Source organism: Sinohyriopsis cumingii, chromosome 2 (assembly GCF_028554795.1).
Source record: "Sinohyriopsis cumingii isolate HCF-2022 chromosome 2, ASM2855479v2, whole genome shotgun sequence".
NCBI lineage: Eukaryota > Metazoa > Mollusca > Bivalvia > Unionida > Unionidae > Sinohyriopsis > Sinohyriopsis cumingii.
In genome coordinates, this window is record NC_142962.1 from 140513579 (window position 1) to 140530449 (window position 16871).

Here is a 16871-nt window from a genome sequence, read left to right on the forward strand (position 1 = left end):
ACGGACACGACGCGCTGCTATTTTGCAATCTTTCCTGTCTATTTATTTGAATATAAACAGTATGTTATACTGAAAATCATATGTGATTCGTTTCTTTTGGAAAAGCTGAAACCATTCAGTTCGATTCTCGCTGGATACGAGGTTTCTTGTGTTTCGATCTCATCGCCCCTACATAGATCATTCAACCAACTGAGCTAATCTGAGCTAATTCAGATGACCTTGTAACACTGTAACTATAAAATTCGCATTTTGGAGAGTTTTCAGTTGGCATATTTATTTTGCTTACTGTGTAGCCCAGAACATTAAAGATTTATCTTTTAAAAACAGTATAGCATTTTTCTACTCGATACTTGGGAGCGTAATTTAGCCTAATTTACGGAATTCTCCCCTTTTACTCAAGGGTAATTATTGCTCTAAAGTTGGGAAAACCACCGGTACATTTACCAAATTGCACAAAAAGTGTCTCTTTAAATGCTTTCCGTGCATTGAAACTATTACAGCAATTTCACTTTCTGAGGAATTTCCAGAAATCTAGATCTGATTTGTGCCAAGTATATATTTTAAAAAAAATATATATATTTTCTTCGTGGAATTTAATTTTGTGGTTTGAAAAGAGGACTCTTGAGGGACAAATGCACAACAAATGTTGCTTTGTCCTTTGACTATTTGAAGGAAAACAAAAATGCCTTTTCATTTCGAATCAACGCAGCCAAAACTTGCCTGTAACACTATTACTTTGTTTTAGAGGTGAGAGTTGTTTATACTGCTTTTATTAAGAAAATCAATGGAACAACAATTTTCATTCTTCCACGACCAGTAATCGTAATGTTATAGCAAAATATACAAATATTCTCAAAATATGCAAATATTTTCAATGAAAGTGAACGTGGGCTAAAAGTAACGAAAAAATATTATTTGGTTTTCAGAACCAAACTATATATTGTTGACTGTATCTATGTTTATGGAGCTGGTATATGCATGGTAAATGTAATATGCGCTATTTATAAACTTTTAAATGCTGCATAATAACGAATTGCTACATATTTTATGGCACAAGCAATTCGTTCTGTAGAAACCAAAATTATTTAAAATCAAAAGACCAATAAGACTCATGGAGTAATGAAAATCATGAGCAATTACCAAGACCACTCAGATTTTGTATATCACAGTGTCATATAGGGTTATATATATATATATATATATATATATATATATATATATATATATATATATATATATATATATATAAACATTAAAACTATATTTGAAAAAATAACTCAACAATAGTAAACTTGGAATAGTACAAACGTTTTTCAATAATGTCGATTTATCAACTACTCTAAACCTAACTGCACCAGTCGTATACAACGCCTTAGTGCTAAAGGCTGTTATTTTTTATTTATGTTGGGGGTATCTATTAAGGATTTTCACAAGGATTAGCAGTTGAGCAAACAAAATATATACTTTCGTTTTGCGTTATAAGTGTTTATGCAGTCTTGTGGAATGCTTTTGTGTTAAGTGTAATTATTTTTCCTGCTCTGGTAGCTCTTTGTAGTAAAATAACGAGTTACAGCTGAAAGTAGAAAAACAGAAATTGGCATACTTTATTTATTCGTTCGTTCGTTCATTCAGTCCTCTCCGCGCTTAACAGTGCTTGGGGCGACGTTTAGTGAGCGGCACTGCTGTCTGTTTCCCAGGTCAGACACTGCTTTTTAGATCTTTGTTTTTGGTCGCCATGGTTCCTTTGACCTGGATCATTTTCTCTTTCTCAATGGTGCCCATCGAAGAGGTACTGTTGGTCGAGCAGTGGATAGCATTCTGCACACGTGACCAAGACATATCCTTCGTCTTGATCTCATCTGCTTTCCACTCTAGCTGTTCTTAATAGTTTTCATTTGAAATGATACTGGGCCACAAAATTCTTCTGATTCCAGCCTCTTTTGGATGGAATTTGTAAGTACATGTTATAGTGGATTAAAATGGTTGCTAAATGTTCGTTCTAATCTTTGCTCGCCAAATGTTTTTTCTAAAACAAGAATTTGCTAATAGTGTCTGGACACTATCAATAGTCCAGAATATGTTTCTCTGTATATTTCTTGATACCCAATGTATAAATGGCAAACAAATGTATGGTGAATTGTACAAGTTTCCTTTATAAAAACAATCAAGACAGTCTATACATACTGTACTACTTTTTTCAATGTGACTGTTAGTAATTATTTACATGGTGGTGGAGGGAGCGACACCGTTGTAAACGCTGTGTTTGGTAATTCGATGTCGCACCTATTCAACTGTGTTAAAAAATAAAACGTGAATTCTTGCGTTATGGCGTAATATAAAAGGTAAATATGTTCCCTTGATGAGTTTGTGTCTCGAAAAACACATATTCGACCGCAGGAGTCAAAATAACGATGCCTCTGTATTTAGTCCGATTTATTGACAACCTCTATTGCAATTTTATTGATGGAAGATTCTCGATCATATCAAATATTGACTTTTTAATCGTTACGCCATGCAATTTAAAATTGTTTTATGTAAGTTCGGATAACCGAGTTATTTGCTCCACTGTGTTCGTTTTCAACTGTTACCTGTCGTCCTCTAGTATCACGTCGATCTTACCTCAATAATGTGAAAAGTCTTATGTTGTCGCAAAATGGTCCAATACTAATCTCAATGCTGTGATTTTCTGCTGCGTCTGTGTAATTCACGTTAATTATGTCTAGTAAGAAGTTGCTATACCGAGCATTCGAAGTCCGCGGATGGCCGAGTAATCTAAAGCACTCGCCTTTACCGATCACTACCATCTCACCTCTGACCGCGTGGGTTCTAGTCTCGGCTCTGCCAATGTGGGTATGTGAGAAATCTGCCAGTAACTTGTCGTAGGTCGGTGGTTCTTACCGGTAGGTTTCCCGGGTTCTTCCTCCACCAGATATACTGGCCCAAATATATAGCCTAGTTTGCGCTGAGAAATGGAGTTAACCCCAACTCATCAACAAAAACAACATCTGGCATTCTAAAACATTAACCATAAACTGTCTCTAAAAGACGTTGTTCGGCATTTACCTATTGCATCGTTTTCGTGTTCATTTTAATTCTCTATACTTGCATATATAATTTCTTACATATTTCTTATTATTTTTTTTCTTAAATCTTATGTTCGTTCTTTAACATGCTCAAAATATAAAGTATGTTGATCTGTCGTACCAATTTACTAAATGTACCATATGATATTTGTATTGTTTAAACCAGAGAAACAAAACTTTGGGAGACGGTTAATCCGCCTCTCACTAGGCACCATATATGACTGGTCCAGTAATGCTTGGAATAGCTGATGAACTGAACGTACTGGAATACTAACTTTTCGAATTTTCATCAGATACATTTCAGTATTATCCAAAACTATTTTATTCGATTTTTATTTATTGCTTGCCTTTTATCAATATACGAGATGGTGATACACACTAATATGAGTTGTCTAGTGGGGCCGTTAATGGCTTAGTGGTATAAAGCACTAGTCTTTACTAACCACTATCATTTCTCCTCTGTCCGCGTGGGTTTGAGTCTCGGGCTCGGACAATGTGGGTATGTGAGAAGTTTGCTAGTAGTTCCCCAAAGGTCGGTGGTTCTTCCCGGGTTTTTCCCTGATTCTTCTTCCACCAGATTTACTGGCTGCCTTGCACAGTCTATATTGTGCTCAAAAATGACGTTAAACCCACAAAACCCTCCAAACCAAACCTATGGTATTTAAATCAATATTGCTGGTCTAGTGAGCGTTTAATTTTGATTTTGACTCTTCTTGTTTTCCATGACACGACCGTATGAATGGCCCTCGACTTTGAATAATGGTTCTTCTCGTAATAATTGATAAACCAGTAGTGGACGATGAAGAATTCCTGAAATTGATCTAACACCATAATCAGTATAACCTAATCATGATCTAAAATGTAATCAGAATAGCCTTATCAAGATCTAACTCTGCAATCAGCATAACCTTATCTAACTATGTAATCAGTATACAATTATCATGATCTAACACTGTAATCAACATTGCATTACAGTATCATGATCTAACACTGTAATCAACATTGCATTACAGTATCATGATCTAACACTGTAATCAGCATTGCATTACAGTATCATGATCTAACACTGTAATCAACATTGCATTACAGTATCATGATCTAACACTGTAATCAGCATAACATTATCATGATCTAACACTGTAATCAGCATTGCATTACAGTATCATGATCTAACACTGTAATCAACATTGCATTACAGTATCATGATCTAACACTGTAATCAGCATTGCATTACAGTATCATGATCTAACACTGTAATCAGCATTGCATTACAGTATCATGATCTAACACTGTAATCAACATTGCATTACAGTATCATGATCTAACACTGTAATCAGCATAACATTATCATGATCTAACACTGTAATCAGCATTGCATTACAGTATCATGATCTAACACTGTAATCAACATTGCATTACAGTATCATGATCTAACACTGTAATCAACATTGCATTACAGTATCATGATCTAACATTGTAATCAACATTGCATTACATCATCATGATCTAACACTGTAATCAGCATAACATTATCATGATCTAACACTGTAATCAACATTGCATTACATCATCATGATCTAACACTGTAATCACCAGAACTTTATCATGATCTCACATTGTAATCAACATAACCTTATCTAACTCTGTAATCAACATAGAATTATCATGATCTAACACTGTAATCACCATTGCATTATATTATCATGATCTAACACTGTAATCACCATTGCATTATATTATCATGATCTAACACTGTAATCAGCATAACTACATCTTGATCTCACACTGTTATCTGCATAACCTTATCAAAATCTAACGTTGTAATCAGCATAGCCTTGTCTAACTCTGTAATCGACATTACATCATCATGACCTAACACTGCAATCACCAGAACTTTATCATGATCTCACATTGTAATCAGCATAACCTTATCATTATCTAACACTGTTATCGGCATTACATTACATTATCATAATCTAACACTGTGATCAGCGTAACCTTATCATGATCTTACACTGTAATCAGCATAACATAATCACGATCTAACTGTAATTAGATTAACCTTATTATGATCAAACACTATAATCATCATCACATAGGCATGATCAAACACTGTAATCATCATTACATTGGCATGATCAAAGACTGTAATCATCATCACATTGGCAAAATCAAACACTGTAATCATCATTTCATTAGCATGATCAAACACTGCAATCATCATCACACTGGCATGATCAAACATTGTAATCATCATCACATTGGCATGATCAAACACTGTAATCATCATTACATTGGCATGATCAAAGACTGTAATCATCATCACACTGGCATGATCAAACACTAATCATCATCACATTGGCAAAATCAAACACTGTAATCATCATTACATTGGCATGATCAAACACTGCAATCATCATCACATTGGCATGATCAAACACTGTAATTATCGTTACATTGGCATGATCAAACACTGTAATCATCATTACATTGGTATGATCAAACACTGTAATCATCATCACATAGGTATGATCAAACACTGTAATCATCATTACATTGGCATGATCAAAGACTGTAATCATCATCCCATTGAAATGATCAAACACTGTAATCATCATTACATTGGCATGATCAAACACTGTAATCATCATCACATTCGCACGATCAAACACTGTAATCATCACATTGGCATGATCAAACACTGTAATCATCATAATCGTATCATCATCTAACAATGCAATCAGCATTTTTTGCCTGTTATTAATATCAACCAAGATACACTCATTGTACTAATAGTTTTGTTATATTTAACATTAGATGTTATGTATTTGAAGACATCTTGATATATATTGGAGTATCTTGAATCAGTCCATGCATATCTTGCCTAAATGAATCACACTCACAATGATAATGAAATCAATCATCCAGTGCATTATTTGGCAGATAAAACATTTCCTAACATCGTATGTAATTTTAATCCACCGCCATGTTTCAACCGGTAATGTGTGAGTTTTTGTCCTGAATATTAAGAATGGAAAGAAAATATTTTCTTAGAAAATGCAACCAAGTATAATTCCTATTTCATATCTTCTTTCAAATGTTATTATTTTGAATCGTTCAAGAATATTTCCATTTTTAAAAAAAAACATCCGATGTTGTTTATACTGTACTATAAGTGTACATTTGATTTACTCTTTCACCAGTACATATGTACTTATCTAACCACACATTATAACTACCAATACTATATAGCACTTTGGAGAAAACATTTTATCAAAAGGTAATGTCCAAAACTATTACTAAAATTTGCAACTTCTTTTTATCGATGTAGTAATACGATTTACTCACCTACAATATTACAATCGACACAGACAGAAAAATGGGGAACAATCCATAGAAATCGAAGTCTAGCGGTTTCAGATATATAATAAAGAGACAATCTAAGTTTTTAGTAGACACAGTGAAAGAATTTCACTCGAGAAGCGGAAATATTTTAAAATTTTACTACAGGCTTCACCACTGATGAAAAACAATGTTTCCATATTACTAGTTAAATATTTCCTTGATGTACTAATAAAACGTAGATATCCTCCAAATAATCGAAAAATTTCAACCTCACATTTAAAGCTAAATCAAATTTTCTTATCCTGGTAAAGAAAAAAATGAAGAACTCGAACGCTTAATGACATGCGTCCGCACTATTAAAACAAAATGATTTTGAAAGAAAATTCCAAGACACTTAAAATGTTTACAACTTCTAAGATAGATCTGACCAGAAAAGAAACGGCAATTTTTTTTTCTTATAAACTAAAAGCCATTACTTTCGTCTTGCTGTATTTGATATTTAATTTTCATTGTTTGCAGTGTTGTAAAAGGCAGTCAGAACTTTCATATAGTTTCTCTCGCTATGATCCAACATGACCGCACTATACAGAAGGACTAACATTTCAAGCAAGAACGTGGCTTTTCCATTTCACGTTATTGTCATGACGTGTAAGGGACGTAATGACAATGATTTTGTGCACACGCAGAGTTCCAAATTTAAGAAATAGACCTAAAGGAAAGGCGAGATTTTCTCCTTAGAGAAGACCTTTATAACATAAGAAAATAAACTTAATTTTGATGACCATGAAGTTTAATTATTGTCCATGAAGTTTAATTGTTTTAATATCTTGATGAAAATGTGTTGTTACATAAGTAACTGTAAATGTTGGTTGCAATATCATGAATTGGATTAACGTTAGGTAACTTTGGTTCCCATATTGCATGATATAATGATATAATACAGGTTAGTATATCACACCGTATATATTCGCTTATAGAATGGGACCAAACAGAAATCCCATTGACCCAGATCTGCATATTCCGCCAGCAGATCTGGGTCGTTGCAGTTTTTTAAGTGTAATCAGTAGAACAAACAACATATATCTTGATCTTTCTGCTGATTATGTGTGGGCAGAACAGGGTCTATGTTGTTAGCAGTTGGACCAGACTTGTAAGTTAATATAACGATAATATCTTTCTCATCACTCTTGGTAGCATATTTATCATATTTTCATCAGAATAAGTCAGAATATGACACGGGGCTCAACAATTAATTTAAAACAACAGCATAACAGGAAAGGGCTGGTCCAACATGGAAAATGTGTCACGCTTGTAGGACTGTTTCTTGATAGACAATCAAGTTATTCTTGATAATTAATGCAACGGATGAAGATCTTATACCATACCAGGATGAATTGCCTCCTGTGCTGTTTTATTTGTTCGTTTATAAATAAAAATATTAATAGTTCTTTCACGTTTCTACACATATAATTCCCAGTACAACCAGACAGGACAGTTGATAACTATTCCCAATGAAGGCATTCAGGTAATCAAGCTACCGGCAAGCTTTCTCATATATCCACATTGGCCGAACCCGAGACTCGAACCCACGCAAACAGAGGTGAGATGGCAGTGATCCGTGACGGAGAGCGCTTTAGCTCACTCGACCGCTCGGGGCTCCCATAAGAGTAGTGACTTGTTGCATAACAATAGTGAATTGATACATAGAATAGTGACTTGATGCATAAGAGTAGTGATTTGATGCATAACAATAGTGACTTGATACATAAGGGTAGCGATTCGACGCATAATAGTGGCTTGATACATAAGGCTAGTGACTAGACGCATAATAGTGACTTGATGCATAAGAGCAGCGACTTGATGCATAAGAGTAGTGACTTGATGCATAATAGTGACTCGATGACTTGATGCATAATACCCATATGTAGTGACTTGATGCAAAAATATTGCAATGGGTCAAATAATGGTGTGAGAGTTCAAACGAAAGAGTCCACGTAAAACTATGTAAACTATAAGGATTTCAATAAAAGCAAACCAGCTGAGAATTTGTCGAAAATAAACACAAGATAAGAAGCGTCCTCATTGATTAGGAATGTACCACGTCCACATGGATTAGGAATATATCGCGTCCACGTTGATTAGGAATATGCAAGTGGGTTAGGAATATACCACGTCCACGTGGGTTGGGAAAAGATTACGCCTACGTGGATTAGGAGTATTATACAGGGCCGGCCTGAGGCCGATTGGATCAATTTGGACCAATCAGGCACCACGCTCACCGGGGGGGGGGGGGCCGCGCGTTACTATTTTTAAAAAAATATATATCCATTGAGAGAAAGCATAATTTTAAAACGATGGAAGAAAATATTTGAAGTTCAATATCATATAAAACTTGTTCAAAAGTTTTTTTCCAAATCCGTGCTTACAGGGGAGCCCGTGCGTAAATCCGGGGGGGGGGGGCAAATTGATCCAAATCGGGCCCCGCGTTTGCTACGGCCTGTGATGTGAGTATATCACGTTCACAAGGGTTATGAACATATCACGTCCTCTTCTTTTCTGCGGAGTTTTTCGAGAGTGCAGAGGCTTTTATGGTGGCCAAATAAATGCGTTTAACTTGGCAACAAGTATACTCCAAAATTGCTTGCAAATTAAAGGGAGAAAACTCAAAGATCAATTGTCTTCAGTACTACTCCTTAATTTCCCTTTTTAATACTACGTGTTGGAATTTGTTTGTTTATCCTCTGTGTGTGTGTGTGTGTGTGTGTGTGTGTGTGTGTGTGTGTGTGTGTGTAAACGTAGACGCATACACCATTTCTAAGGACACACGTTGTCACAACAAACACAAAGGATAATGTTGCTTGTTTGAAATGTTGATTTCATGCAAGGTACTTCGTGAAGAAGAAATCCGTACAACACTTAATGTTTGTACAAGCATGTTACTATTGTTTATAAACATCATCATCATCGAAAAAATTGGCTAGAATCTAAGTGTGTGTGTGTGTGTGTGTGTGTGTGAGAGAGAGAGAGAGAGAGAGAGAGAGAGAGAGAAATTTGGATTTTTAACATAGCTTTAACAATTGTTCAGTCATATTGCTACGATGTCTGCAGTGTGGCAGTTTAAAGTGATGTCTACTAGCACTGGGCATCAAGCCCAGTCACATTATTCTGAGACCTGGCCGACCAGTCCTAACATTAACCTCTTAATGCTGAGCGCCTAGCGAGGCAGTTCTTAGTACCATTTTTTTAAAGTCTTTGATATGACTCGACTGAGGTTCGAACCCGCGACCTCCCGCATCCGAGGCGGATGCTCTAGCCACTAGACCATCAGAGCGGTCTATAAGACTGTGATATTATAAATATGCGAGGACCAGCGTGGCACTTCCATTTATATACTTACACTAATAAAACTGATTTTTCTGTTTGCATTGAGACCGATAACTTAACATAATTAATAATTCATAAATGTTTAAATCCTGACGAACTAAGTATTTATATCAGATCTTATGCTGATACCTTAAGTATAAGTTACACGCACTCTTCTATCTATCTATCTATATATCTGTCTATCTATCTATCTATCTATCTATCTATCTGTCTGTCTGTCTGTCTGTTGGTCTAATTATATCTAATTAGCAACGAGATTATTGTCAAATACATATGTTCTCAATAGCTTGTCAGGGCACGTGACATAAATTATTATTGCAATATCACAGCACGCGCTCTGTAGTCAGCTCAAACTTGTTATAGATACTTAAAGACAATTACCTATAATTACTTTAAGTTATAGCAAGTAGAGCTTTCCGCACTTGTTGCGGAATGTCAACCCGTACCATGCCTGAAGAATTGTAATCTAACCGAAAGAAGGGGGTGGGGTCATACAAGTACTACATTGATTACCAGCAGGATAATATATATATATATATATATATATATATATATATATATATATATATATATATATATATATATATATATATATATATATATATTTATTTATTTATTTATTTATTTATATTACGGTATTTCTAATTAATCTCTCACACATGGCAAATGTATACCGTATGCAGCTGGAATACTCAAGAAGTTTCTGTCACTACCTAATTTAAGTTGTAACTTTGTCTAAGCTGTTCAAACAAATAAAACCAAACAATTTTGTTGGGCAATTTGGTTTGTATGACCCACCAAAGTATACGAAAACATCTGTAGTACTGACAGTAAGAGTCATCTTCGCAAGCCACGGCCAACAATCCACTTCTCCTCGATTACTCCTGGCCGCAAGTGCACAGATTTCCTCGTTTTCCATGAATATGCACACACCTGCCAAACCAATCACTGCAGACCGCTCATGTGGGCTAAGTGGACAGAGCGTTCGCCTCGGAAGCAGGAGATGACGAATTCGAACCCTTACCGAGCTATAACAAAGACTTATAAAAATGGTAATAGCAGCAGCATCACCTGGCGCTCAGCATTAAGAGGTTAGTGTTGGGGCTGGTCTGCCTGGTGTCTGGATAATGTGACTGAGTTGGAGATCATGCCATGTGTCTGCGGTATGATGTCCGGTGCAAGATATCACTATAAACTGCCACACTGCTGACATCGTTACTGTTGATTCACTTTATTAAAGCTACTTTGAAAATAAAAACAACTCACCCCAATCACTGCAACCGAGAGTAAATTTTGCTCGCCATTGCACATTACTTTCAGGATGCTTGAATTTTGTAATCACAGTTTTCAGGGCTTTTTTTTTTTTTTTTACAACAGTCACTTATCGATCGATGAAACGGTCACTTTCATTAATGGATAGGAGACTGTTATATTGTGTTGACGATGTATTTATTTTTGTTAATGCGTGCTCATGAAAACGATACAATTTTCAGCACTGCAACCAAGGGTACTAATGGGTATAACAATGAATCAGCGTTCACTTTCGTTAAAATGTAACATACTATAATGGTTTTAAAATAAATGCTAAGAGCGGACCGGGATTACCGCATGTATTTTCTATCAGCATAAGCCGCATGTTCTATTTTGCATTTTCTATGTGTGTAGGATGCACATCATAGATTGTATCTTCACATTTGCCTATATTTATTACTGAATATGCTGAGTATACTATTATAATACTGCACTTTCGTGTCTTCAAATTCCATGTGAGTGATTGTATCATTTAATGTACACTTTTAATACGGCAAGTTAAAGAGTGCTTGTGATATGTCTTCCATGTGTAGAATCTGCACAATACTGGACACAGGACAGCTGTGTCTCTTCGGTGTTTAATCTGAGAGCATCGCCTGTTGTCATAGTGGATCATTACAGTAATGACACAGTATGACAAAAGATGGGATTGGTTGCAATAATCCATCTTACATTATGGTAACATCGCATTGTAACTTTCGTTGTGCAACATTGTAACTTCTTCGATGTTATGGTTATTTTACATTTTATTAACATGTTATCAAATAAATTGTTAGAAAGCAGAGAGTAAAACATGGAAACGGAATGATGCAATGCATAATGTTGACATGTCTAATTTTGAAAATATGTACATGAGTTTAAAGATATGAAATTTCAGTATTTCAATATCATGCATATAGAATTTAGTAAGAAATATTGACAGATGATGTAATGATGCAATCTAGAATGTACATCCTACACACACAGAAAATGTAAAATAGAATAACTGAGCATATACTAATGGAAAATACATGCAAAAACGCGACTCTCTTTCACTACGTTGTTTAAAGACATGGTTTTCAAAACAGCAGGCAAGGTATGTACCGGTTGTTAACACGCGAATTATAATCCAGCCGAAAATGTAATCAGCAACTACTAACATGCTGCATTAACGCTCATGGACAGTGGCAAAATATTGACAAAATATGTAATTATCTACAAAAGAAGAAACCTAATGCAAATTGTAACCTGTTATATTTGGCTTTAGTAATGTTATGCATATTTATATTTTTTGTAACACATGGTACATGATTTTGTCTAATGTTTGTACATTTTATTCAAGACTTTAAATTGTAGTGATTATCTATAGCTGCATTTAGTACGTGCATAGTCTATTTTAAGAATTTAAAGAGCGTACATTGCATAAAATCTACCATAGATGCCTACGTAAGTGTTGACAGTTACTACAGGTAAAATTAATAGCAAATATGTTTACGAGATTCGGTCATTTTCCAATTTGAGAGATCGGTCAAGTGCTATCTTAGAAGAATTAAGTTAATTCCCATTGTATGAGTTAGGTCATATGAATATGTATTATGAAACATTAGATTGAATAGTAGAATTCGTCACGTTGGGTATATTGTGACATATAGTCGTAATAGACTCTTGAAGTTGTATATAAGGAAAGAAATGAGCAATGATGTTCATTCCAACTTTGGAGTCATTCTTATTTCTTGTGTTCATGCTATAACATCAAGTCTGCAGATATGTTTTGTGTCGTACTTTGATATTATTTGTGAGGAAAAATATTTGTTTGGACTATTCAGTGGAAATAGAAAGTGCTTAAAAAAAAAAACAATTTACTATAATATTATTTTGGAACTATTGTGAATTACTCACAGGAGTTCTGGACAACTCGATTTTGACAACTGGTGGACCAGTATTTTTCCGGTTCTGAAGTTTATACGGAACTTTTCATTCTTTTTATACTTTAATGTAACTCCTTCAAGATTATTTTGGATTCACTTCATAATGACTTAAGTTCCTCTCACATTTTCATTTTTAACTTTGATAATTAATTTATTGTTAAGTTTTACAATTTTCTTTTGTTTTGCTTCTTTCTGTTACTTATTTTTATGACGATAGAGTCGTAACAGTAAAAACTCAATTAACGTTTAATCGGTGGGGTCGAACAAATATGCTGCATCCAATTGAACTGGTTGATTATTGTATACGAATTGTAATTTGTTAGATAAGGAAACTGTATACGCAAAAATTTTGTTTTGTTCTTGCAACATATCCATTTTCTGAAACCAACGTGATAAGGTCACAGAGTACGATACTGTAACAGTGTGAATTTTGTAAGATGCTATGGCAGCACACAAATGAGTGAATCTTGTCGTGGTCAGTGTGACACATAAGAAATTAAATTCACGAATGGGTTCAGTATCGTTTTAAGCCGCTAGGCTACGGTGTTTAATGTCCCTGGCGTGGGGCATTTTTAATTAGAATCCATTGTAATATCGGTAAGACATATGAACAAGACAATGTGAATCTGGGGGTTTAAGTACCGTAAAATGACAACTTTGAGACGATGCAGAGACAATTTTGTGCCATTTGAAATAAGTGTCATAAAATGAAATTTTCCAGAAATCGTTATCAATCAGGGCGGAATAGAGAGAATTATTGTAACTTCGATGGGTGTGTGCTGATTTTCGGCTATTAGATAAATTTGTCCTGATTGCGTGAACTAAATGACGACTGTGTTTTCCTAGACGAACTTCAATCTTTTAAGTATTCTCTCTCGAAAAGTTAGTTAAGTTTCTGTGGGAAGACAAGAAGTTCTTAGCAAGTATCTGTTCTCGCTAAAATTGTCCATGAGACGGGTGTCTGGAAGTTTAAAGAACACGGAACCTTAAAGGTACAGAGAGATTATTCTACGACAGAAGCAAGCGAGTCTCGCAAAGCACAAGGTGTTTGCATAAATCTCATACATCTCATTCATTGATATGTGTCTATAAGTATTCGTTTGAATGTATTTCTTTTCAATTCGTACGTCAATTTTCTTGTTATGAGTTGACAATATTTGTTTCAATTTGTTGCCTTCACTGTTGTTGGAATAATGTTCTATAGGAATTTCATGCATTAATTTTGATACGAATATGTGAGAATTTAGTGAATTTATGGGTTTTAAATTGTATGTGTTATATACTTTTAGAATTGAGTCATTCAAAGGTATAGTATGTTCAGTATGTACTGGATTGTTAGTTAGAAAAATAAAGTATTTAAGACAAAGAGTGAATTCATTTATGTAATTTATTTGTGAATTGTGAACTCTTTCAACCGAGAAATCGAGCTCATACCGAATGACATTAAGTTCAGTTAGTGAGCAAAGTGTAATAGCTTACTAAGAGGTCTAGATGATGCCATTGTTCAGTTAGTGATTCTGAATAGCTTTGATGGAGATCCATTAATCTAGGGTTTGTCAGGCGGCGAACTGATTCATATTAGCCTTAGTTTATATTCAATTACGATGTGACGACACCTGACGTAACGAGAGAGGGGATTGTGTTCGACCCAAGAAGAAAATTCTGACAAACATTTAGGTTTTCTATTAATAATGTTAAAAGGGAAACAACGCCACATTTAGACCCATACGGGTAAAGGGAGGAGACAACTAATTTACGCTACATGACCCAAAAGGAGAGTCAGAGAGAAGAGGAAAGGAATACGCCGCCTCTAACCTGTCACAAGCGCTGAATTTGGAAGGACCGGCAAGCAACCAAGTTTCTAAGGCATGCTGGGCAATTGAGTTCGATCGTTCACTTGATTTCATGTTGAAATTTATTTTATCAGTAAAAACAGAAAGGCTCATTGAACCTCTTTTATAAACTTGGTAATTGTTCCCAAGAAAGTACATGATTCGAAAGTAATGTTCAATTTCATTTTGTTTATATAATTTCTGAAATTATTATAGTCTCCATTCGTGTTTTTCTTGTCTATATTTATACCGCTCCGCTGACCTAAGTGATTAGAGCGTTCGCCTCTGATTATATATATATATATATATATATATATATATATATATATATATATATATATATATATATGTGTGTGTGTGTGTGTGTGTGTGTGTGTGTGTGTGTGTGTGTGTGTGTGTTTTGGGGGGACAGTGAGACACTAAGTCATCCTACGGTCCTACGGAACTGTGTGCTATAGCGATGCACAAGACATAAGAATGCCAAGAAAAAATTCAGATTTGCGATGCTATTAAAATATTATACGTTTGTTATATTTTGTTATATTTTGCGTTATGGTTACTCTTTGCCTTACATTTTCAGTTACGAATCTTCGCTTGGTTACAATTCGCGATAGGCTACATTTTACGACATGTGGCTCCATTTTGCATCAGCTGTTGCAATATGCGTGAACACAAAATGCGATCAGTTACACTTTGTGCTAAATTACTGTTTTTTTCGATTCAAGAGAGGCGTAATACCAGGCATGGTAATACCAGATTTCATGTTAAAACAATCATGGTAGCAGTAACCAGTCAGGTACTTTTTCCATTTAGATTTTGTGAATTTTGCGTTTTGTATAATCAAAAACGAGTATGTTTTCCCTTACTTTAGTATAGCTTGCCTAAGTAACATGGAATTTATTAACCGCAAAAATGAAGAAATAAAAATTAAGATTGAAAACCATGCAAGAATTTTTTGAGTGGAGCCTTCTGTTTCAGATATACTCCCGAGTCAGTCATGTGTCAACCAAAATATACTATTTTTAATGTTTCATTCGTATTTTCCAGACGCTGAGTTAGAGATTCGAGACAAAATAAAATATCCTCCCTGCCGGTTAAGAGATGTAAAGTAGGCCCGATGTTCTTTACTCCGTGACGTAAGATGCGACTATCAGGAGCCGCAGTGGCTCAATACATGGCGTGCCGGATTCGTGACCAGAAGGGTGCGGGGTGGTAATCTTAATAACGGGTCAGACTGTGTCAGCCACCGTGGTGAATAGCTTGGCCAGGCACTTTGCACCAATTACATCGGCACTAAATTAACTACTTGTGTTGCAGTGCAGTCAAACACCAAACGAAAGTAAAATTATTACTTTTAGATATGTTGCGATCTTTTTCAGAAGTCCGTTTTCCTTCATTAGAAGCATACATTAAATGAGAGAGAGAGAGAGAGAGAGAGGTGTGTGTGTCTTATCTCCACGAAACAAAGACATTGAATCAGAATGTATTCCGATGCCTGGTCGTGGCACTTCTAATATTTGCGTTATCGCATAAATGATGCATGTGATTAGAAGCGATAAATTTACGCTGGATTGTGTCACGGAAAGTTTTCTGCTGATTTCAGAACCACGCACTCATTTTAACGATTCACAGCAGCCGAACTTAGATACCAAGAGGCTCCTCAAGGGGTAGGCTGGAACATTAATAATAATAAGAAGAAGAATGATAACAATTCTGATGATGACGATGGTGATAAGATTGATGATAACAATGGCAAATATTCTAATATATAAATCTTTTATTGTGAAGAAGTTACATTAAAATTTCAACTTTTTTCATTCTAAGGATAATCCCGATCAAAGGCAATCCATATCGTTTCCAAAAATGTCATAGCATTTTATGAGATTACAATCTTGCATGTATATGAAGAAGGTGGGGTTTGGAAAGAAAGCGTGGTAATATATATATATATATATATATATATATATATATATATATATATATATATATATATATATCCTAAACGTTAC

The 16871-nt window shown here is 35.0% G+C and overlaps 1 protein-coding gene across 2 annotated transcripts in view; it reads right to left on the bottom strand.

The window, feature by feature from the left end:
- LOC149805947 (uncharacterized) overlaps nt 1-16871 on the bottom strand; it is a 78930-nt gene that overhangs the window by 59170 nt on the left and 2889 nt on the right. The window lies entirely within an intron of this gene.